Below are 25,962 nucleotides of genomic sequence, written 5' to 3'. Positions count from 1 at the left end.
CCCTATCACTTAAAATATAATTCCTAAATCCACTTAAACATATATAAACTGGACACATATGACCATTATTATTTGCAATAACTAAAAGTGAACAATAGCTAAAAGACAAGTAAGAATGTCACTGTCAAGTCCTTTTTGTTGGGGAATGACCATTTTCCCCTCGGGATTAACGCCTTAGATGAAATCTGATAAGACTGGACGCAGTAGTGTCAATCTGTATATTAAATATTTGACAAAGTCTAACTTACTACATTTTTCTTTTTTAACTTACTACTTTTTAAGGTGAAAACAAATATAAATAACAACTCAAATGCTCTTTTCACATCCTTTTCACATCATCTTACACGCCCCCAAGAGACCTTGAGTATAGACTAAGATATTCCAACTTCTATATGCATTAGCTTTAATGCTCACCATTTTAAAAAGGAACCTGAGAATATTTAGGGGTCTGCTAAAGTAACCAGGTGGCTCCAAACTCTATGAAAAGACAATATAAACACTTTTCCCTTTGAAAATCAAGTAAGAACAGTGAGAAGAAGCAATAACTGTTTCCCACCCCCTCAGGTTTATTGACATATAACTGACATAAAACATTGTATAAGTTTAAGGTGTACAACATGATGACTTGATACATACATAGTATATATACACACATATATATACTGTGAAATGATCAGCATAGTAAGTTTGGTTAACATAGTCATCACCTCACATAACCTCTTTTTTTTTTTTCTTTTTTAGTGAGACCATCTAAGATCTACTCTCTTGTAACAGCATTGTTAACTACAGTCACCAAGAACTATTTTTTTGAAAGGTGTATATGCCCACAGAGGTCATGTACATCTGGATAGGTTTCAGGCTTTCCTGAATGACAGTAAAACATAAAGAAAGTCTATAATAGGGGAGATATATTAAAACACTACAGGCAGAAGAAAAGATGAACGTGATTGGGAGAACTAAACATCAAGGAGGTTAGAAATCACAACAGTAGCTATACTTCCATTGCAGCTGGACCTTAATCTAGTGCTCCAGTTAGTAATCTAGTTTAGAGACAATCAAGGTATGGTGACTGCAAATTAGGCCCTATCCAGAAATGTACTGGTCCCAAAAGGCTATATGGGCCACTGGAGAACCAGACCTTAAGTAAAGTTGAAAAAGAACTGATTCCCAAACCAGCTTCTTATACTATGACTTTGTTTTCTTGCTGTTGCTGCTGTTCAGGCCATAGGTCGTGTCTGACTCTTTGTGACCCCATGGCCTGTAGCCCACCAGGCTTCTCTGTCCATGGGATTTCCCAGGCAAGAATACTGCAGTGGGTTGCCATTTCCTTCTCCAGGGATTGAACCCACATCTCTTGCATTGGCAGGCAGGTTCTTTACCACTGAGACACCAGGTTAGCCAAGACTGTATCAGGATTTACAGAAAAACTAATTTTCTTGTTGTAGAACCAGTGTTATATATGCTAATTAGTAAATGGATTAAATCACATCCTTGAACTGAAAAATAACAATTATATTGAATAAAAGACTAGTGTAATGCAGTTAACCTATAACATTTTACTAAATACCAGTGTTTTGAAGATATTCAACTAAATTTATCCAAGAAAAATAAATTTATAAAGTGAATTTGAAAAACTGGAAAACATATAATCTAAGTTTAAAAAATAGTTTTTAAATAATCTGACATGGTTCATCATCTACATCGATGTTCCTCTCCCATAAGGCTATAATTTAACAGGCAAGTATTTAATGTTACCTAATTGCATGGCTGAGGTCAAAGCAGTTCTCTCAGTCTAATTTAGTTCTTCCATATTTTTGATCTGCAGTAGAACCTAATTATCAGTTTAAATATTTTTAAACTGATATATTTAAATAATTATCACTGTTTAAATATTTTCAATAAGAAAATATAGAGGAAAAATCCAGGTGGTACAGAAGAGATACATTTGTATAGTAGTGTAATATTTTAAATATTGATGCTGTTCTTAGTCACTCAACTCTTTGAGACCCCATGGACTGTAGCCCACCAGGCTCCTCTGTTCACGGGGATTCTCCAGGCAAGAACACTGGAGTGGGTTGCCATGCCCTCCTCCAGGGGATCTTTCCAACTCAGGGATCAAGCCCAGGTCTACCACACTGTAGGCAGATTCTTTACCATCTGAGCCCCCAGGGAAGCCCTAAATATAGATAATCAATTATTTATTAAGTGACTATATGTGTCAAGAACTGTGCTTAGTACCTGTTTTCATTATTATATTTAATTTTCAAAACTCTTGACAGTCCCTTTCGTCAGTGAAGAAGCTAAGACTGAACAGGTTAAGTATTAAAAGATTACTGAAGGTAATACAAACTTAGCTCTGCTTTACTCCAAATCTTGTGTATTTAACGACTATATATTACTTGCTTTTGTAGACATAACAGTATCAGCTAATATAACAGGATGTCAAATGTAACTCTTCCTGTCCTCTCTGTTCAGCAGGGGCCTCAAAGGCCAAAATCAAAACAATAGAAGTCAAGTACTTCCCTATTCTAAAGAGACGTGCAAGGCTTACAAGCAGGGCGGCCAAAACCTGGCTCTGCTAACATCAGTACAGTACCCTTGCCAAGAAGATATGAGATGAACTTCACTTCTTTAATTATAAGGATTTCAAGGGACAATAGAGAGGACTTCTAAAGAAACCAGGTGGTGTATGTTTCTCTGCCTCCTGAGGGAAAAGGGGGAGATACTTCCTGCCCACCTCAAGCCAAGGAACTGAAACCTCCAGATAACCACTGAGAGTGCTTTAACATGTATCCTGAAGTAGGAGGGATGGGACAAGTACCAAACCTGCCTGGGGGTGGGTAACAAAAGAACTGGCTCAGAGTTAAATTTTAAAAACTGTTTAGCTATACCACAGTTAAATATTTCAATAGAATAGGAAGTTTTACAAAATGCCACATGTGGAAAAATAGACGTAAAATTAACTGTAAGAGCATGAAACTATAGAATTTCATTAATTAATGCAAATTCATTAATTCATTTAATCAATGCAATGTTAGTAACTATCTGCATAATTAAACGAAGTTTATCTTCTTTTTTATTGCAGTATAATTGACATGTAACATTAGTTTCAGGTGCATAACACAGTGGTTTGTGATGTCTATCATTGTGAAAAGATCACTACAATAAGTCTAGTTAACATCCACCCACATACATAGTTACAAAATTTTAAGAAATCTTTCCTTGTTATGAGAACTTTTAGCTACTTTCAAATATGCAATCATATTATTAACTATAGTCTTCATGCTGTACATTACCTTCCCACCACTTTTTTTTTATACCTGTAATTTGTAAGTACCTTTGATCCCTTCACCCATTTTGCCCACCATCCCCACCCCGCCTAACCACTAATCTGTTCTCTGTATCTACAAGCTTGGGTTTTGATTATTTGTCTGTTAGATTCCACATATCAACGAGATCACACAGTATTTTTCTTTCTCTGTCCGACTTACTTCACTTAGTACACCCTCAAGATCTATCGATGTTGCAAATGGCAGAATTCATTCTTTTTAAAATTAATGACTAAGTAATATTACACTGTATATGTATATACCACATCTTATTTACCCATTCATCTATCAATGAACACTTTGGTTGTTTCCATATCTTCATTATTGCACACAATGCAGCAATGAACATGCGGGTGAAGATATCTTTTCGAATCAGTGTTTTCATTTTCTTCAGAAAAATACCCAGAAGTGGTATTGCTAGATTACATGGTGGTTTTATTTTTAATTTTTGAGAGTCCTCCACACTATTTTTCATAGAGGTTGCACATTTTTTTACCAACTTACATTATTTACATTATTTTACATTATTTACATTATTACCAACAGTGCACAAGGGTTCCCTTTTTTCTACATCCTTGCCAACACTTGTTATTGCTTATCTTTTTGATAACAGTCATTCTAACAGATATGAGGTGGTATCTCATTGTGGTTTTGACCTCCATTTCCCTTATGACTAGTGATATTAAAAATCTTATCATGTGCTTGTTGACCATCTGTATATCTTCTAAATTAAGTTTTATCTTAACCTGTTTGACCTAATTATTCTTTAAAAAATCTTAATGTAAGAAATCACTGTCCCAGATCTTTTCACCTTTGTAAATACTTAAAATAACCTAGTTTTTAAATCATAAACTCAAACTTGGTTCTCAGTAAGACATTAGAAAATAAAAGCAAAATTCTCACTTCCTAGAGTGTTCAAAGGTTGAAATAATTTCTAAAAACTAAAAAGAAACTAAGAAGAAGCAATTTTTCAAAAAGGGATTTTAAAAGTCATAAAGTAATACTGCTACTTTTCAGCAATTTTGAAGATATAGAAAACAGGGGGGAAATATCTATAAGCCTACCACATCTAGCATAATCGCTGGTATATTTTGGTATATCTCCTTCCTGTTTTATTTCATATTTTTATATAGATGCAATTATAGTATATATATAATTGTATCCTGCTTTTCTTTTTAGGGTTGTATAAAAAGATGTACTTTTCAAGGTTTAAAACTGAAATATAACAAGTTCTCCTAAAAGCATACATTCATATCCACTGTACAATGCAAATTTCCATTTTATACTAAAGCTTTTTAAAAAGCAAGGAAACAAATCTCTCAGATTTTCAAATCACATTCCCAAATTATACATTCATTGGGTAAAACTGCATTCACATGGTTATTAAATATAACTGCTATTCTTCAAATTACCATTTAAGACACATAAAAGTATTAACTCTGCAATAAATTAACCCTCAAGCCCAACAATATCATTTAGAAATGAAGTTATTACTAAGATAAAAAATTATCACCAGCTCTTCCCGGTCTTCCTGAACAATTTAGCTGAGAGTCATGAAGTGGAACAGAGTGAGGGAGGCCTCCCGGCCTGATGCCACGGAGCCACAATGGCAGGACAGGTCACCAAAGCACTGGAGCAGGAGCAGGAAAAGCATCTGCGCAGCAGGGCTGTGAGTGTGGGCTGCCAGGACTCACAAAGGGTAAAGTGGGGACTCCACAAAGGGGCAGCCTCTGTGAAATGTCAGTGATGGAGCAGAACAAGGAGCTACCAGCCTGATGGGTGGCATGGTGTGGGCCGTCAGAGCCAGAGCAGGGCGAAGACAGGACCCTTGTGGGAAGGGGCAGCTAGTCAAGAGTACTGACAAGTGGACCTTCAACCCTTCACCTGGGTGTCTACATGTAATACACAAACTGCTCAATTACATAGGACACCCTGATTAACTACTACACAAGTATTAAAAGAATAAGGTAGAGATTTGTGTGCAGATATGGAAAGATATCCTCAAAACAGTGGAGAAAAACATTTCTCAATTATGGTTCCTTTTCTATAGAACTTAAAAAAGGATACACATATATCTATACATACCCACTCACACACATACCTTGCAATAATGTGAGTTTGGATGTTACACAGCTGACCTCTACCCTGTGGAGTCCCCTTTTCTAAACTGGGGGTGGGTGAGATAGATCTTTTATCTTCCACAAAATGGAGGAAGAAGGTGGTTAGGAAGTGATCATTCTATGATCATCTGGATATTCTCACTTCTGTATATGGCTGATTGTGTCAACAGAAGTTCCATTATCTTCACATTGGTGTTTTTTACACAATCAGACCATATTTTTAAAAATATTGTTTTTGATTATCCTCGTAATAACATGACTCAATGTTTTACAGGACTGAATTTTATAAATCCTGCTTATTGAATTAAAGTGGATATGGAAGAAACTGACAATAGTGGGACCAGTGACAAGAACTTGGGAGTAGGGGAGAAAGTTTTTTATTTTTCATTTTATAGCTTTTCTCAGTGTTTGACCTTTTTTTTTTTTTAACTAAGGTTATGTATTTCTTGTTGTTGTTTTTAATTTTAAAACAGGACCTATCTGAATGGTCAAATAAACTGCATTCTAGATATACCTTTATATATATACATATGTACACACACACACACACACACACACACACACACACACACACACCCACACACGACGAGATTTAGAATACTGTACAATTTAAAATAATTTCTATTTCCAGTAGGGGACTTAAACGTATTATGAGAAATCCATCAGTGCAGTTCAGTTCAGTTGCTCAGTTGTGTCCAACTCTTTGCGACCCCATGGACAGCAGCATGCCAGGCCTCCCTGTCCATCACCAACTCCCGGAGTTTACCCAAACTCAGGTCCATTGGGTCGGTGATACCATCCAACCATCTCATCCTTTGTCATTCCCTTCTTTTCCTGCCTTCAATCTTTCCCAGCATCAGGGTCTTTTCAAATAACTTAGCTCTTTGCATCAGGAGGCCAAAGTATTGGAGTTTCAGCTTCAACATCAGTCCTTTCAATGAACACTCAGGACTGATGTCCTTAAGGATGGACTGGCTGGATCTCCTTGCTATCCAAGGGACTCTCAAGAGTCTTCTCCAACACCACAGTTCAAAAGCATCAACTCTTTGGTGTTCAGCTTTCTTTATAGTCCAACTCTCACATCCATACATGACTACTGGAAAAACCATACCCTTAACTAGACAGACCTTTGTTGGCAAAGTAACGTCTCTGCCCTTTAATATGCTGTCTAGGTTGGTCATAACTTTCCTTCCAAGGAGTAAGCATCTTTTAATTTCATGGCTGCAGTCACCATATGAAGTGGTTTTGCACCCCCAAAAAATTAAGTCAGCCACTGTTTCACTGTTTCTCTATCTATCTGCCATGAAATGATGGGACTGGATGCCATGATCTCAGTTTTCTGAATGTTGAGCTTTAAACCAGCTTTTTCACTCTCCTCTTTCACTTTCATCAAGAGGTTTTTTAGTTCCTCTTCACTTTGTGCCATAAGGGTGGTGTCATCTGCATATCTGAGGTCACTGATATTTCTCCTGGCAATCTTGATTCCAGCTTGTGCTTCCTCCAACTCAGCGTTTCTCATGATGTACCATGAATATAAGTTAAATAAGCAGGGTGACAATATACAGCCTTGACGTACTCCTTTTCCTATTTGAAACCAGTCTGCTGTTCCATGCCCAGTTCTAACTGTTGCTTCCTGACTGGCATACAGATTTCTCGGGGCAAGTCAGGTGGTCTGGTATTCCCATCTCTTGAAGAATCTTCCAGTTTGTTGTGATCCTCACAGTCAAAGGTTTTGGCATAGTCAATAAAGCAGAAATGGATGTTTTTCTGGAACTCTCTTGGTTTTTCGATGATCCAGTGAATGTTGGCAATTTGATCTCTGGTTCCTCTGCCCTTTCTAAAGCCAGTTTGAACATCTGGAAGTTCATGGGTCACATATTGCTGAAGCCTGGCTTGGAGAATTTTGAGCATTACTTTACTAGCGTGTGAGATGAGTGCAATTGTGTGGCAGTTTGAGCATTCTTTGGCATTGCCTTTCTTTGGGATTGGAATGAAAACTGACCTTTTCCAGTCCTGTGGCCACTGCTGAGTTTTCCCAAATTTGCTGGCATATTGAGTGCAGCACTTTCACAGCATCATCTTTCAGGATTTGAAATAGCTCAACTGGAATTCCATCACCTCCACTAGCTTTGTTTGTAGTGATGCTTCCTAAGGCCCACGTGACTTCACATTCCAGGATGTTTGGCTCTAGGTGAGTGATCACACCATCGTGATTATCTGGGTCGTGAAGATCTGAAGATCTTTTTTGTACAGTTCTTCTGTGTATTTTTCTGCCACCTCTTCTTAATATCTTCTGCTTCTGTTAGATCCATACCATTTCTGTCCTTTATTGAACCCATCTTTGCATGAAATGTTTCCTTGATATCTCTAATTTTCTTGAAGAGATCTCTAATGAAATATTATGAAGTCATAACATGTTCATAGTAAAAGAAGAATGTTACAAAACATTGTATAGCATAAGTTAATTAAAAATTTCCTGGCAGTCCAGTGGTTTGAACTCCACACTTTCAATGCAGAGGCTTTGGGTTCAATTCTGGGTGGGGGAACTAAGATTCCACAAGCCATGTGTTGTGGCCAAAAAAAGAAACTCTATGTATAAATAAATAAAATTTAAAAGTAAATATGTATATATACCAAAATGTTAACTGTGATTATCTCTGGGTATTAGAACTATGGCTGCATTTTCTTTTGGCTTGTCTAATTTTAAAAAATAAATATAAATTACTCATATAGCACTTGCTCTGTTCTGAGCACCCACTTCATAAAAGACATTGCGGGAAATAAAATAGAAAGAACAATATTTAAGTTTTTAAAAATAAATTCGTTTCTTACCATATCATGTCACAAATCCTTTATTACTAAATAATTATATATATTTTACTTTTAAAATGACTTTCATAGATCACTATGCTCTGTTAAGAGTTAGGCTTTATAAACTCCAAAAACATTACTAATCCAAAACAGGTCAGTTCTAGAACATTCAGGGTCAGACCTCTTCTATCATAGATAGTCATTTAAGTCATAAAAATAGATAACAGAAGGGAGAAAAATACATGGGGTATGTGGAATCATGGGAGCCAAAGGAAGAAAACCTTTCAAACAGAAAAGAAAGGTCAACAGTGGCTGATGTGCCATCAGAAGTTAAATAAGGTAAAGCCTTGAGTGTCTACTGGTCCTTAGGACATTGGCAAGAGCAGGTTCAGGGGCATGGAAGAGACTGAAGGAAGAGCACAGTGAACTGAGAAGCTGATGGGAAAGAACAAATGGAAACAGCGCCTGTAGAAAACCCTTCCAAAGAGGTCATCCAGGTAGGCAAGTGGACGTCAGAGTAGTAGCTAGACAGGAACGTGGGGTCCAGGGAAGTTTGTTTTTTTTTTTTTTTTTTTTTTTTTTTAAGAAAGAAAATACCTTTCTTAAAATGCTTGTTTAAACACTGGTGGGAAGGAGTTGGTAGAAAAGAGAGAAGAAATAAAGGTAGAGAGTAAACCCCAAATGGGAGAGAAGGCTCAGACCTCCAAACGAAACCGGAGGAATCAGCATCTGACAGGAAGAGGGACAGCTCTTCCACTGGGACAGAAGGTAATTAGGAAAGAAGGGTAAGGATGCAGGTACATTTACAAGTTTGGGGTCTGTATGCTTATTAACATGCCCCCAATGGATTCTATTTTCTCTTTGAAATAATAATGTCCAATTATTTGCTGAGAATAAAGTGAGAGAAAAGTCAAAGGGTTAAGGAAAGTAAAGAAAGTTAAAAATAGACATCTTGGGGAAAAAATACCAAGAAGACATACAGTTACTTACATATACATTACATAAGCAGAGAGTTTTTAAAAGGCAAAGAATTAGCGACTAAACCTTTGAGAACATTAAACATAATTAGGGACCACAGATGAAAAGAAAAGGGAGAATCAGATAAGGGGTGGAAAAAAGAGCAATGAGTGGTAACAGAACAAGGAAAATACAAATCATGGATAATCATTAAAGGAAAAGGTCCTACAAAGAAAAGAAAGTTAAGGGGAATAAAGACTAAGAAAGCATCCTTGTATCTGGTAACAGGACATTAAATAAATGCCAAAAGGGCAGTGAGGACAGATAACAGCTAAAGTTTAGGGAGAAAATTAGGGAGAAAAGGGATCAAGTATGAACACAACATTTATTGTAAAGTCAATGAGAAGAAGAGTAAGGTCAAAAAAGAGAAGCAATTTTAAATACAGTGCTTTTATAGGTGGGATCTGGAAAAAACAGTACAGACAACCCTACTTCCAGGGCAGAAACAGAGATGCAGACATAGAGAAATGGACACATGGACACAAGAGAGGGAGGGGGAGGCTGGAGCGAACTGGGAGATTAGGATTGACAGACATACACTATCATGTGTAAGACAGACAGTGGGAACCTCCTGGATAGCACAGGGAGCTCAGCTCAGAGCTCTGTGATGACCTAAATGAGCAGGATGGGGTGGGGATGGGAGAGAGGTCCCCGAGGGAGGGGATACACATATACGTATAACTGATTCATTTCACTGTACAGCAGAAATTAACACAACATTGTAAAGCAATTATATTCCAATAAAAATAAATAAATACAATGCTTTAAAGTTGGGGGGGAACTATGTATTTTAAAACTGTAGCAAACAATTAATGAAGGATATAATAAATACAAGGAAGAGGGAAGGGAAAGTTAAGTCACATGGAAGAAAGAGGTGTCAGGAGTTTGAGAAAGATGACCGTTCTTATGGAACTGGAAAAAAGATAAGATTTGTGTATGCTTAAGACCCAAACCAGGCTTCCCTGGTAGCTCAGCTGGTAAAGAATCCACCTGCAACGCAGGAGACCTGGGATCGATCCTGGGTTGGGCAGATCCCCTGGAGAAGGGCATGACAACCCACTCCAGTGTTCTTGCCTGGAGAATCCCCATGGACAGAGGAGCCTGGGGGTACAGTCCGTGGGGTCGCAAAGAGTCGGACACGACTGAGCGACCAAGCACAGCCCAGCACAGCACAGACCCAAGCCAAGTTGGTTAAGGTCGTACTATATGACTTTAATCTATAAAAATTACAACCACCATATTAAGATTTAGAGAAAAAGCCCATCTACTTGAGGATAAAAATTTTAAGAGCTGCTCAACAACGAGCTCGGTAATTAATAGATTAATGGTAGTATAATCAATTGAAGTTGGAAACAGGATTCACAGAGGGTCTGGCCTACATGACTGTTCTTCTGTCTCCTAAACCTGGGCACAAGAGTGAACAGAGCAAACTGGAGTCAAAGACAGGAAAACTAGCAATTAATCCAGCAGGTGGAATACCTTGCTTCTTGGTGTGCAAAGAAGTTATCACCATGGGTTATCACCAAAACCCATGATAAGAAATATATTTGAGTCACAATACATGCACACACACAACTGAAACAGAAGTTTCACAAAACAATTAACCTTATTACATATGATAAAGTAAAACATAAAGTTAACATCAAATATTATTTGATCATTATTTAAATACATTTAAAATTCCAAAATTAGTACACAATATAAACATTAAAATTAGAAAAGAGTCTATGTAATGCAGTGAGTGACCTTTCCTGTTCATAAACTAATTCCAGTCTGGAAAACACAAGGACCATGTTACATACTTAAGAGGTTCACAATAGAGTCTTGTACTCTTGCTTGAAATTGGGTCAGGGTTGAAAACCCTAGATGAAACAATAAGTTGTTGTGAAAGGTAAAAATAGTACTGAACTTATTCTATTTAGTAACGGAAATTCTTTGGTCTTAATACAATATGATGGTCAGCAGTATCATTCATAATCACTTCAGATTACATTAAGAACTAAGCTGTAAGAATTCATTTTCTCCTTGGAATACACATTGAACTCAACCATTGATGCAGGGCAAATGGATCTTTCAGCCAAATGTTTTTCTTCAACGTTTTAAACTTCCCCTGAGGAAAATAGTAACTAAAAGTCTGGAGACAAGAGAAAATTTTATAATATCTCTACGTTTTATTTTGTCCAAGTTTTCTTCAGTGGTAATACTCTCTTTCAAATGTAGCAACATGTTTGAAAGAGTAAAACAGCAGGAGTATTACTTGCAAAAACAATGTTTTGGAACCCTGAGATATAGAGCTTCCAATTTAGTTCACTTGGTTGTAAAAATATCAGCTAAATATGCAATTTTGTTATCCAAAAATATTGGAAAACATTTGCCAAATGAGAATGTCTTTCAACCAGAAAAATTCTAGATCCATACAATCTGCTTAGCTCTTTATCTCTTAACAGCTATCAAACTCTGCTGTGACACAGTGAATGAGTACAATTAGCTCTGAATAACACATTTTAAAATCTTGGCTACTCATCAAGTCTCCTTTACAACAATGAATGACTTGCCGTGTTTTTCAATATATCCAAGAGATTCGGAGGGTTTTCAGCATATACCAAAGCTCTGTATACATAAAACAGTGATTCCAGAGAGGACTCTTAAGTACTTAGAACAAATGAGATACGAAGAAGAGTCCAACAATGACCTGCTGAGCAGTGTGCTCACTCATGATCAGTCTACTGCTTTTGCCTCAAGCTTCAAGGAGACCAGTAGAACAGCTGCCCTGGACATTCAGAAGAAAGTAGGAGGATGCCTGCATTGTCAGTCGTGCTGCTGTGACTGTCATCCCTATGTCCATCTCTGTCTCTGTCTATCCCTGTCTCTGTCTCTCTGTCTCTCCCTTCCTCCCTTTGCTTGAGTGTTGGAAGGGTACTTTGAGGAAATAACAAAACATAAGTGTGGATCTTTGGGGGTGGGAGAAAGCACTATTATTGGTAGCTTCAAACAATGTTTAAAATAACTCCTCTATGTTTTCTAACCGTATTTGCAATTCTACTACTTTAGTTCAGTTCAGTTGCTCAGCTGTGTCTGACTCTTTGCGACCCCGCGGACTGCATGCAGCACGCCAGGCTTTCCTGTCCGTCACCAACCAACAGAGCTTGCTCAAACTCATGTCCATCAAGTCAGATGCCATCCAACCATCTCATCCTCTGTCGTCCCCTTCTCCTCCTACCCTCAATCTTTCCTAGCATCAGGGTCTTTACCAATGAGTTAGTTCTTCGCATCAGGTGGCCAAAGTATTGGAGCTTAAACTTCAGCATCAGTCCTTCCAATGAATATTCAGGACTGATCTCCTTTAGGATGGACTGGTTGGATCTCCTTGCAGTCCAAGGGACTCTCAAGAGTCTTCTCCAACACCACAGTTCCAAAGCATCAATTCTTTGGCACTCAGCTTTCTCTATAGTCCAACTCTCACATCCATACATGACTACTGGAAAAACCACATCATTGACTAGATCAACCTTTGTTGACAAAGTAATGTCTGCCTTTTAAAATGCTGTCTAGGTTGGTCATAGCTTTCTTTCAAAGAGCAAGCATCTTTTAATTTCATGTCTGCAGTCACCACCTGCAGTGATTTTGGAGTCCAAGAAAATAAAGTCTGTCGCTGTTTCAATTGTTTGCCCAACTATTTGACATGAAGTGATGGGACTGGATGCCATGATCTTAGTTTTTTGAATGCTGAGTTTTAAGTCAGCTTTTTCACTCTCCTCTTTCACTTTCATCAAGACGCTCTTTAGTTCTTCTTCCATCCTACCATAAGGGTGGTGGTGTCATCTGCGTATTTGAGGTTATTGATATTTCTCCTGGCAATCTTGATTTCAGCTTGCACTTCATCCAGCCCAGCATTTCACATGATGTACTATGCATATAAGTTAAATAAGCAGGGTGACAATATGCAGCCTTGACGTACTCCTTTCCCTATTTGGAACCAGTCTGTTGCTCCATGTTCTGTTCTAACTGTTGCTTCTTGACCTGCATACAGATTTCTCAGGAGGCAGGTAAGGTGGTCTGGTATTCCCATCTCTTGAAGAATTTTCCAGTTTGTTGTGATCCTCACAGTCAAAGGCTTTGGCATAGTCAATAAGGCAGAAATGGATGTTTTTCTGGAACTCTCTTGCTTTTTTGATGATCCAGCGGATGCTGGGAATTTGATCTCTGGTTCCTCTGCCCTTTCTAAAGCCAGCTTGAACATCTGGAAGTTCACAGTTCACGTACTGTTAAAGCCTGGCTTGGAGAATTTTGAGCATTACTTTGCTAGTGTGTGAGATGAGTACAATTGTGCGGTAGTTTGAGCATTTTTTGGCACTGCCTTTCTTTGGGATTGGAATGAAACCTGACCTTTTCCAGTCCTGTGGCCACTGCTAAGTTTTCCAAATTTGCTGGCATATTGAGTGCAGCACTTTCACAGCATCATCTTTTAGGATATTAAATAGCTCAACTGGAATTCCATCACCTCCACTAGCTTTATTCTTAGTGATGCTTCCTAAGGCCCACTTGACTTCGCCTTCTAGGATGTCTGGCTCTAGGTGAGTGATCACACCCTTGTGGTTATTTGGGTCATGAAGATCTTTTTGTATAGTTCTGTGTAGTCTTGCCACCTCTTCTTAATATCTTCTGCTTCTGTTAGGTCCACGCCATTTCTGTTCTTTATTGTGCCTATATTTGCATGAAATGTTTCCTTGGTATCTCTAATTTTCTTGAAGAGACCTCTAGTCTTTCCCATTCTATTGTTTCCCTCTATTTCTTTACATTGATCACTGAGGAACGCTTTCGTATCTCTCCTTGATATTCTTTGGAACTCTGCATTCACATGGGTATATCTTTCCTTTTCTCCTTTGCCTTTAGCTTCTCTTCTTTTCTCAGCTATTTGTAAGGGCTCCTCAGACAACCCTTTTGCCTTTTTGCATTTCTTTTTCTTGGGTATGGTTTTGATCACAGCCTCCTGTACAATGTTACAAACCTCTGTCCATAGTTCTTCAGGCATTCTGTCTACCAGATCTAATCCATTGAATCTATTTGTCACTTCCACTGTATAATCATAAGGGATTTGATGTAGGTCATACCTGAATGGTCTAATGGTTTTCCCTATTTTCTTCAATTTAAGTCTGAATTTGGCAATAAGGAATTAATGATCTGAGCCACAGTCAGCTCCCGGTCTTGTTTTTGCTGACTGTATAGAGCTTCTCCATCTTTGGCTGCAAAGAATATAATCAATCTGATTTTGGTATTGACCATCTGGTGATGTCCATGTGTAGAGTCTTCTCTTGTGTTGGTGGAAGAGGGTGTTTGCTATGACCAGTGCGTTCTCTTAGCAAAACTCTGTTAGCCTTTGCCCTGCTTCATTTTGTGTTCCAAGGCCAAATTTGCCTGCTACTCCAGGTATCTCTTGACTTCCTACTTTTGCATTCCAGTCCCCTATAATGAAAAGACGTCTTTTTTGGGCGTTAGTTCTAGAAGGTCTTGTAGGTCTTCACAGAACTGTTCAACTTCAGCTTCTTTGGCGTTAGTGGCTGGAGCATAGATTTGGATTACTGTAATATTGAATGGTTTGCCTTGGAAACGAACAGAGATCATTCTGTCGTTTTTGAGATTCTACTACTTAAAAGTATTTAAAAGATAATATTATATTAGAAACTTATAATAGAGATCGCATCAATTTGGATTGTAAAGTCTGTATCAGATTTTAGTCATCTTATAAGCACTGTTGAAATGTCCCATAATGATAGAACAAGAATATGTCAATATGAAAAGGTGCAATTTTTGATTTTCCACTGACTAAACACCAAACATCATACATGTAACATTCATGCATTAATTTTCATCCATGCATTTTAAACAAAAACTTTTTTCAATAAATATGTAGCCCTTTTTCTCTATGCCACTGATAATGCAACTAAATAAAACAATGAAATAAATAAAAAGGAAATAGACATAGTTTTATATTCTTTTCTTTCTTTGAAAATATTTGAAAAGGCTTACTGAAAAGTCCAGAATGCTGCTTCCAAAAATCTGTTCAATGTTAAAGATCGTAACTTTCATTTGCAACATTAACACAAATATATGGAGTCATTTTCATGAGGTTTTGCACATTTGATAAACCCATTTTAAAAATTATCTTCATGAAAGAGAGGATCTTCATGTAAGATATCTTACACTTTTTCTTGAGTCACCCTTTCCTCAACATTTTTGTACTTCCAGATGCAGCAAGCCTCTGTATTTTTTCACTTCATGCTTTCTTTCTTCTCCTAATAATTAGACAGTACATTTAGAGGGCAAATTGGTCTAATTTCTTTTTGAACAACCATTATCACTGAACTCAAAAACATCACATTTGAAGAACGATATTTAAAGTTAATAAATAAAACTTAAGAGTCTCACCATTTTTACCAACAGCAAAGAAAATCCTGCTACATTCTGCTTGACCTTTAATTACATTAATATAAATTAACTGTGCAATAACCATTGCATTACAATCATCACCAAACTGACCATCACTCTAATTCACATAATATTGCTCTTTTGTTCCATGGTACCCCTTACAGTTTAAGTAGGTACCAGGGAAAAGATGATTTGCAGTAAATATTGTTGAAAAGCAGCCTGTGTCATTTCCTCCCAGCAGGCTCTAATAGCATCAGCCTTAATAGACTTTTATTTAATCAGAGTATCAAAGAATACAAATAAATATTTAAATACAAAATTATGCTTCATATTGCTAAGTAACCAACTCAAAAATATCCTAGACAGCTGGACTGTTTTGTTTTTTCACTCTAATGGAGAAAAAGAGAGAGAGAAAGAAAAAAAGGAAACTTCTTTTAAGCAGCACCAAGAAAAAATCTCACCCTCCTCAAAACTGTCTTCTAACATTAACATCCACACAAGAAAAAAAAAGTCACAAATATGTCACTTTTATGAATTTAAACTTCGAAGTAAAACTAATAATTATCCCCCATGTCCTCTGTTATAAACATTTATCTCTGCTATGAAAACCATGAATGTCAGAAATCTAACTTAAAGAAATATAGGAGAGCAAAAATAAAATATATAACTGATATAAATGGATTAATACTGCCTAAACTGAGTGTTAAAATTATACTTTCAGGTTGCTAACCAGGAATCTAAGATTTATAAGCAAAAAAAATCATAAATTTCCTCCTCAAAAACATGAGGTGCAAAAGAAACATCTCAGATGCCAAATGTGGAAAAGTCAGTCCTTTGAACTTCTTTATCTTATCTCACCATTATTTTTAATTCTTCAATCTTACAATCTCTTTAAGGTCCCTGAAGCGAAGAAAAATTTCATGTTTCATTTTTCTTAGGAGAAAAATTATTCATGCAGCTTTAAGAGGAAAAAGACAAGAGATTCCATCTTGTCCAATCCTCTGGGAACCAGAGCAGGACACTTCCAATTTTGGTCTTTTATTCCACCCAGCTTTCAATGTCCTCACTTTCACTGAGGAAAAAGATTGCCGTTTTACTGGCTCAATAAGGAGTACTGAATACAGAAAAATACTTTCAAACATATTTTTGACTCTGACAGTGTACAAGCTTCCAGGGGCAGTAACTGCAGTGTGATACTCATGATGCTGGGCAGGGCTGCAGCTCCCAGCAGGCCATAGGATCCACAGGATGATATGGCTGGAAATCCAATATACTCACAACCTTTCTATATATACTGTCATTCTGTTTTTCATATACAGTACAGTATTCAATAAATTACGTGAAATAATAAATGTATTATAAAATAGGTCTTGTGTTAGATGATTTTGCCTAATTTGGGGTTAAAGTATGAGTTCTGAGCACATTTAAGATAGACAATAAAGAATCTGCCTGCAATGTGGAAGACCCGGGCTTGATACCTGGGTCAGGAAGATCCCCTGGAGAAGGAATGGCAACCCACTTCAGTATTCTTGCCTGGAGAATTCCATGGACAGAGGGGCCTGGCAGGCTACAGTCCACGGGATTGCAAAGAGTCAAGACACGACTGAGCGACTAACACTGAACTGAACCGAAGCTAAGCTACAATGTTTGGTAGGTTAGATGTACTAAATGTATTTTCAACTTACGATATTTTTACCATATCATAAGTTTATCAAAACATAACCCCCCAGTAAGTTCAGGAAGATCTGATAAAAGCCCATTTTAAAATAAAATGTCAATATTTCATGTCATTTATTGACTACTGAAAAAGAGAATGGTTGTATGGGTACTAAATGGTTATACGTGTATCAGTTGGTTGTCCTTCTGATTGTGTGGCTGACTAGGAGCTGACTTCCTGCCTCTGCCCAGCATTAGGAGAGAGTATCACACGGTATATTGCTAGCCCAGGAAAAGATCAAAATTCCAAGTATAGTTTCTATTGAATATGCACCAGTTTTGCACCATCCTAAAGTTGAAATAACAGAAGTGGAACCAATTGAAACTGGGGTCCATCTATATAGCCATAGAATTACAAAGTACAGAAGATGAAAAATAATTCTGTAATAAAGAGGATCTACTTTCTTGACTATGCCAAAGCCTTCGATTGTGTGGATCACAATAAACTATGGAAAATTCTGAAAGTGATTGGAATACCAGACCACCTGATCTTCCTCTCAAGAAACCTGTATGCAAGTCAGGAAGCTACAGTTAGAACTGGACATGGAACAACAGACTAGTTCCAAATAGGAAAAGGAGTACATCAAGGCTGTATACTGTCACCCTGCTTATTTACCTTATATGCAGAGTACATCATGAGAAACGCTGGGCTGGAAGAAGCACAAGCTGGAATCAAGATTGCCAGGAGAAATATCAATAACCTCAGATATGCAGATGACACTACACTTAAGGCAGAAAGTGAAGAGGAACTAAAAAGCCTCTTGATGAAAGTGAAAGAAGAGAGTAAAAAAGTTGGCTTAAAGCTTAACATTCAGAAAACTAAGATCATGGCATCTGGTCCCATCACCTCATGGGAAATAGATGGGGAGACAGTGGAAACAGTGGCTGACATTATTTTTTTGGGCTCAAAAGTCACTGCATATGGTGACTGCAGCCATGAAATTAAAAGACGCTTACTCCTTGGAAGGAAAGTTATGACCAACCTAGACAGCATATTAAAAAGCAGAGACATTACTTTGCCAACAAAGGTCCTTCTCGTCAAGGCTATGGTTTTTTCAGTGGTCATGTATGGATGTGACAGTTGGACTGTGAAGAAAGCTGAGCACCGAAAAATTGATGCTTTTGAAGTATGGTATTGGAGAAGACTCTTGAGAGTCCCCTGGACTGCAAGGAGATCCAACCAGTCCATCCTAAAGGAGATCAGTCCTGGGTGTTCATTGGAAGGACTGATGCTGAAGCTGAAACTCCAGTACTTTGGCCACCTCATATGAAGAGTTGACTCATTTGAAAAGACCCTGATGCTGGGAGGGATTGGGGGCAGGAGAAGAAGGGGATGACAGAGGATGAGATGGCTGGATGGCATCACCGACTCAATGGGCATGGGTTTGGATAGACTCCAGGAGTTGGTGATGGACAGGGAGGCCTGGTGTGCTGTGATTCATGGGGTTGCAAAGAGTCGGACACGACTGAGTGACTGAACTGAACTGAACTTTCTTGACTGGCTGTGAATTTGCTTTTATTTTTTTAAACAAAGAGATACTCCAATAATAGTTTGGGCAAAACACTTTGGGAATAAATGAATGACTGTCAAGTGAAATTTTAAAAGAAAAGGATTCATTTGGATGCAAAAACTATTTAATCTTCAAATAAAACCCATTTAATTGTTTTATAGTCATAATTAATAAGAAAATAAGTATAAATGAATAAATAATCCCTTCCATTCATACAAAGCAAAATTCTTTGTGTCCCAGCCCTGCAGCCCCTGCCCCAGAGCAATTTCATCTGCTCTTAGGGCTTCAATTCCCACACTGGCTAACTCCTAAATCTGAATCCCCAATCTCAGCCTCCCCTCTGGGCTCTGGATCCTCTCTTGCCATCTCCATCTGATGCTCCATAGACACCTCAAACTCATCATGTTCAAATCTTAAACAATTAACTTCCCCCTGCCATTAAAAATTAAATCAAGCTCTTCTATCCAGTTTCCCAAGCTGAGAAACTAAGTTTTTACTTTTCTGTTGACCTTCAAAGCCAATTGCTTTTTAAATTCTACATTTGTAAATGTAAATTCTACATTTTTATCATCTGTCCTCTCCTTTTCATCCCTATTACTATTTTCCTGCTCAGCTCTTATCCTCTCTTATCTGGGCTATTTCAATAGCACCAGCTTTCTAATTTATCTGTCTTTTGCCTATCCATCTAATCCAACATCTACATCATACCACCACCATGTTACCTTTCCTAATTACATAAAGTTCCTCACTGGCTTGCCATTGTCTTTAGAATAAAGTCCAAAGTCCTCAACATGATACAAAGGCCCTTCACCAAATGAAGACTCTCTTTCTCTGAGTCATAACTTTTTATATGCCTAATCTGCATGTTGTTTTATAGCATATCCTATACTTCAAAGTATTAAAACCACCTTTAACACCATATTCTAAAGAGAAAGATTATGTCAAATAGGAAAAAAATCTTCTTTATTTCAAACGAAAGGTACTGAAATCCCATACCTAACCTAATTTCTAGAAATTTCAGTAATCCTAACATGACTGGCAACCAAGCTCTGCAACCTTTTTATTTTTTCCAGTTTATTTCCAGGCACCATCTTTTTTAGCCCAACCCCTCATCTCTATACACTCTGACGTTTAATGACAATGTGGACTACAACACATTCCTGAAACATGCCATATACTTCCACCTAATATTCCTGGTTTGCATCCATATCTTCTGTTCCCTTCCCCAACTCAGTAAACTCCTATTCATCCTTCAAAGACACATTCAAATACGGTATCATCTCACTAATCCTCCTCTCATCATATATAGAATTATCTTCCCTCATCAATGATCCAATTAAACTCTTAACTTTGTTATCTCTGTTATGGGCTTCCCTGCTAGCTAAGCTGGTAAAGAATCCATCTGCAATGCAGGAGACCCTGGTTCAATTCTTGGGTCAGAAAGACCCCCTGGAGAAGGAATAGGCTACCCACTCCAGTATTCTTGGGCTTCCCGCAATGCGGGAGACCTGGGTTTGATCCGTGGTTTGGGAATCCTTGGGTTGGGATCCCCTGGAGGAGGGCATGGAAACCCAATCCAGTATTCTTGCCTGGAGAATTCCATGGACAGAGGAGCCTGGTGGGCTACAGTCCATGGGGTCGCAAAGACTGAGCGACTAAGCACTGCCCGGCATGTATCTCTGTTATAACTCTTATCACCCTGAAATTGTAGGGACTTATTTACAAGTCTGGTTATAAGCATCTTGAAGTCAGGGAAACATTTTCTTGACTCTAACATTTAACTTATCCTCTACAAAAAGACATTTTAAACGTCTTATTGAAAAATAATCACCTCTCATAGTATTAAGACAATGCAATAATTGCAGTAATTGAGTGACTGAGAGAGCTCAAAAACAAAAAGAATCTCATGTCATTCACCAGGAAAAAAAAATTTTCATATATATATAAAGCATAGTTAAGTTGAAGCTTGGATATGCCTTCATCTATACCTTGTAATACCAGTTTCTCTCTCTCTCTCCTTCTTTTTGAAGAAGTCCTTCACAGAACTTTCTTTTAAGTACTCTTTGGATTTCATTTGTATCTCACTCACAGAATTCTAAACTCAGTATAGTGAAAGGGCAAAGATCAGGATTTTTGGAGTCCAACTGTCTGGTTTGAATCCTACCTAGCTCTGGCACCTAGGCTGTTTGATATGGGAAAGTCATTCAACCTTTCCATGTTGCTCAAAGAGGAGATCATAGTAATAACACCCCTCAAGGTGGTTCTAAGGATTCAATAAGCTGATACATGTAAGAATTTAGAACACTGCCTAGCCCAAAGCACATCCCAATTAATGCTGGTTGATGTTATCGTTATCATCAGTTTTTAAAAAACTTTCTCTGTACTTATGCTAGCCTATGGGGCTTCAGTCCATGGGGTCGCTAAGAGTCGGACACGGACACGACTGAAGCGACTTAGCAGCAGCAGCAGCATGGAATAAAATGTAATCTCCTAGATGGAAGGAATTAAATCCTGCCCACACAAGAATTGTTAGTCTCTCAGTTGGGTCCAGTTCTTTGTGACCCCATGGACTGCAGTCTGCTAGGCTCCTCTGTTCATGGAATTATCCAGACAAGAATACTGGAGTGGGTAGCCATTCCCTTCTCAAGGAAGAAGAGATTGACTTCCTGACTCAGGGATTGAACTCAGGTCTCCTGCATTTCAGGCAGATTCTTTATTGTCTGTTGATCTTGGCGAACTAAAGCCTTATACTCACGTTATTTACCGAGCACCTAATACATTCCAATGCACAGTTTTAGCACTTATATTAATGTATGGGTGGCTTCTCTGGTGACTCAGATGTTGTTGTTTAGTTCGTAAATCCTGCCCAACTCTTCTGTAACCCCATGAACTGTAGCCCACCAGGCTCCTCTGTCAATGGGATTTCCCAGGCAAGAATACTGGAGTGAGTTTCCATTTCCTTTTCCAGGGGATCTTCCCAACCCAGGGATGGAACCCACGTCTCCTGCACTGGCAGGCATATTCTTTACCACTGAGCCACCAGGGAAGTTGCCCATACAGGAACGTAAGTGCTAAAACTGCCTCAGAATATATTAATGCTTAATAAATAATGTGAATTTAAGATTTCAGTCTGCCAAGACCAACAAATTAGGAATCACAGCAAACCTCATATATGGAGTACATGCTTGAAACTGGTGTTTCAAAACATCCATCTTGCACTGTTGAAACAGTGTAAAACTGTTGAAAACTGTTGAAACATGTAAAACTGTTAAAGCAAAACAAAAATTATATTCACTAGAAACTTTCCCTCTACTTCTCCATTTAATTTGGTCTTGGTACCCAGTGATCTAAAATTCTTGTCTATAATGTAAGACTTACTACAGATCATTTAAAGTAAAATTTTTCCAGGGTTTCCCTGGTGGCTCAGTGGTAAAGAATCTTCCTGCCAATGCAGAAGGCATGGGTTCGATCCTTGATCCAGGAGGATCCCACATGCCATGGAGCAACAAAGCCCATGTGTCACAACTATTAAGCCTGTGCTCTAGAGTCTCAGAGCTGCAACTGTTGAGCCCATGTGCCACAACTACTGAAGCCCGTGCAATCTAGAGCTGGTCCTCCACAGCAAGGGAAGCCACCAAAAGGAGAAGCCCAGGCACTGAAACTAGAGAGTAACCCACACTTGCTGCAACCAGAGAAAAGCCTGTGCAGCAGGGAAGACCGGGCACAGTCACCAAAAAATTAAGAAACTATTTTAATAATAAAATATAATTTCCAGTTTTAGAAAACTGCCTATTGTCACATTAGAAAAATTAATATTCTTCCTTTATATCCTCATTTAAAAAAAAATCTATCAACACACACACACAAACTAATGAAAAGCCAAGGTCCTGGTTTCTGCCTGGGAAACGACTTCAGAACACGCCTACATTTATTCCTAGTCAAAGTGTCCTGGTTACAAACTGTTAATCCTTTTTTCATTTCCAGTCTTCCTCCAAAACTCCTCATACATTCACAAACCCACAGAAAAGAACGCAAATGTCTATAATAAAAGCTGTACCAAAAAATGCAGCTATATATTAATATATTTTGTTTTGGGCGACTTAAATCTTACAAAAGCTAATATCAGTCTTGATTTGAAGCAATACTCCTAGCTTACTTTACCAGGTAACTTAAACTACAACTATTTACCCAAAGCAAAGACACAGATCAACTGCTACCAAACTTCTTGGTAAATGATTCAGTAACAGTGTAGTGTACCATTCTAGAAAAATTCATTAATCAATGAAAAATGGACCACACTTCCAACAATGGTGATTTGTAAAACATGAGCTTAAACAATATACACAGTAAACCGAGATGTACGACTTTATCTAAAACACCGAAGGTGAACCACTAGCTTTAGGGTAAAGGTTTACAAACAGCCTACTATGTGCCTGGCGCTTAATAGTTGTTTTACAGAATATACGATACCTAACATTTATAGGACACTCTCACTCATCTCATTTGACCCTAAGAATAGCGCCTGGCAAAAGCATCCCGATTTTACAGCTAAGGAAACGAGGCCCAGAAAAGTCGACTTTAACCGAGATATCACATCTGGTACGTGGGTCCTGGCCAAAACTCCCGCCCCTGACTCGTATTCTGATCATCTTCTGTCATACTATAATAGTTAGAAACTCTTAGATGTTCCACTGTCAGATTTTTTTAATCAAAATCTTACTTGACGACTTTACTGTGCTAGTCAGCTTCTGTTAAGGCTCAAAACACAAAAAAGTAAAAATGTTTGAAAAACCCACCGTCTCAGCCTGTCGCGGCTTAATACCGACGAAAGCCCCGCGTTTCCTCCCGAATGCCGGGAGCTCCCTGCCTCTTCCCCAGGACCGCCGAGCGCCCCCGAGCGCCACCCGGACGACGGTCCCCGCGCCCCGAGGTGAGCGGCGAGGAGACCCTCAGTCAGGCTCCATCACAGCCGTCTCCGCCGACCAGCGGGCTCCCAAATCCAGCGTCCGCTGGGCGCGGGGCCGCACGCTCGTGAGTCCCTCCAGGCCGGGGAGGTGCCGACACGGCCGCCAGCCCGCTCCCGCTCTGCTGCAGGACGGCTCCCGACGCCCCAAGGCCCGGCTCCCAACGTGCGACACCCTCCGCTGCGAGGGGCCGAAGCCCCTGCCTCACAACCCGCCCCAGGTCACCGCGCTCTTACCTGCGCTGGGCCTCGAGGCCGCCTCCGCCTCTGGGCTGCGGGGCTTAATCCTCTCAGCCTAGGAGCCAGGTCGGCTGAGTTCCACTTGGGGTGGGCTCTGTCCCGCCCCCGCAGACCCGGCCGCAGGCCCCGCCCCTGCCCGGCCAAGCCCTGTTCTTATTGGCTCATGTTCCCACCCCTCACCTTTGGGCCCTCCCTTGGACCCGCCCCCGGCACCGCCCGAGGACCTTCCTGCGGGGAACCGCCCCGGCTCGAGTCCAGTGTGGGGGCCAGAACCTTGCCCAGGAGCCTGGGCGCCAAGAGGCTGCGGCTCCGGCAGGCAAGCGGCAGGCACGGCTGTCGTCCGGCCGAGGGCTCTAGACAAAGCTCCTTAGTTGTCACCGTGCCTGCCGTCCAACAGGCTCCACGGCGATGGACAAGAACTTTACATAATGTTGACTCTTCACAGCTACCCGTGAGACAAAGCCTAATCAAGAAATTCAAATGGCACCTCACTCAAGGAAACCGTACAGCTGTCTCCTGCCAACGAGTGTAGTAGGTCTGGTGTCTCCACTGAAAGAGCAGCATCATTTCTCGGGCTGAGCTCAGGGGGGCAAAAATGTCTCCGGCAGTTGCGATACAGCCCCGACTTGAAATGTACAGCTGCATATCACGCTCCCGACACTTGGGGCTTGAAATCCCAGAGCAGAGGTGCCTTTGATACTCCCAGTGCCTGAGGTCGGCTCCCACGCCCTGTTGTGACATGATTAAGCCCTGCGCCTGCAACACGCTCGTCCTCAGGTATGTGCATGGCGCGGTGCCTACTGCGAGCAGCAGCCCAGTTTCACTCAGGCTGCTAGTCAAGGATGAGTTGTGCCTGTTTCCCAGGCACTTGCTAACTACCCCACCCAGCCTGGGCCCGCCCGATTCCACCCTACCCCACGCCGCCCACCAGAGCCTCTTGGATCTGGTGACCAAACTCTTCCCACATGTGTTCACATGAGGGTACCAAAATAGAAGACCAGAAAGAGCGGTGTTTGGTCAAACATCACAGATGACTGTCAAAGGCCAACTTAGCCAAAGGAGTAAAAGCTGCATATCCAGAACCGTTGTGAAACCATGAGCTGTGGACAATAAAACAGGAATTCTCTTCTATAATGGTGGGGGCAGGGAAGGAAGGACTGTCAAGACATATTTTTAATCACTTCTTAATGAGGAAATAAATGTGGATATTGTGAATATTGTTTGTGGTAAATTTTGAACAACGACCAGACCCTTCCCCCCACCACCAAAAAAATCCTTGTGTATTTAGAAAACTCCCCAAACAATTGTTTAAGATAAAATGTTGGGCTAAAACAATGTGGTTTTGAAATTTATTTCAAAATTCAGATTTATTCCAAACTTCACATTCAGGAAGATTATAAGCCAAAATGAGCAGATCAAATTCCAAATACTAAATATGAAACCAAATCTTCATCTTCATCCTCTCTGTGGATGTAATAAATGACATGTATGTATTCTACTGCCCTCTCATGGGTAAGATGGAGATATACATAATGGTAGTTCATGCCTTTTTAAATCTGAGAATAGAAAGTTTAATTTGGCAGCTTGTATTATTTTGGTAACAACGAGGTCAAGGTAAAAGAAAAATCAGGTTGTCTAAGGGACTTAAACATATTCAGCAAAGAGAACTTCAACTTCAGAAACCAGGGAGAGATTTCTTACACCAGGGCAAGTACAAACATGTTGTTGGAATCACACCTATGCTTAGGACCACCTGTACAGAATGTGGAAGCATGTAGGAATTTGTTTTTAATTTTTTTTTCCTTTTGAAATGTCTATTTTCTGAGATA

At 39.3% G+C, this 25,962-nt stretch overlaps 1 protein-coding gene across 3 annotated transcripts in view; it reads right to left on the bottom strand.

Annotated features, from left to right (window-relative positions):
• DENND2C (DENN domain containing 2C) overlaps positions 1–24,230 on the bottom strand; it is an 87,202-nt gene extending 62,972 nt beyond the window's left edge. For 2 of the 3 annotated variants that reach the window (XM_065906543.1, XM_065906577.1), the window contains exon 1: positions 24,131–24,230. The gene's annotated coding sequence lies outside the window, so the exon portion shown is untranslated. Of the gene's footprint in view, positions 1–23,726; positions 23,774–24,130 lie in introns of those variants that run through there. The other variant, XM_065906569.1, reaches the window with a different exon arrangement.
• Positions 24,231–25,962: the final 1,732 nt, after the last annotated feature.

This window comes from Muntiacus reevesi, chromosome 1 (assembly GCF_963930625.1).
Source record: "Muntiacus reevesi chromosome 1, mMunRee1.1, whole genome shotgun sequence".
Lineage (NCBI taxonomy): Eukaryota > Metazoa > Chordata > Mammalia > Artiodactyla > Cervidae > Muntiacus > Muntiacus reevesi.
The sequence above is the reverse complement of the archived record's forward strand: the minus strand, read 5'-3'. Positions and strand labels throughout refer to the sequence as shown.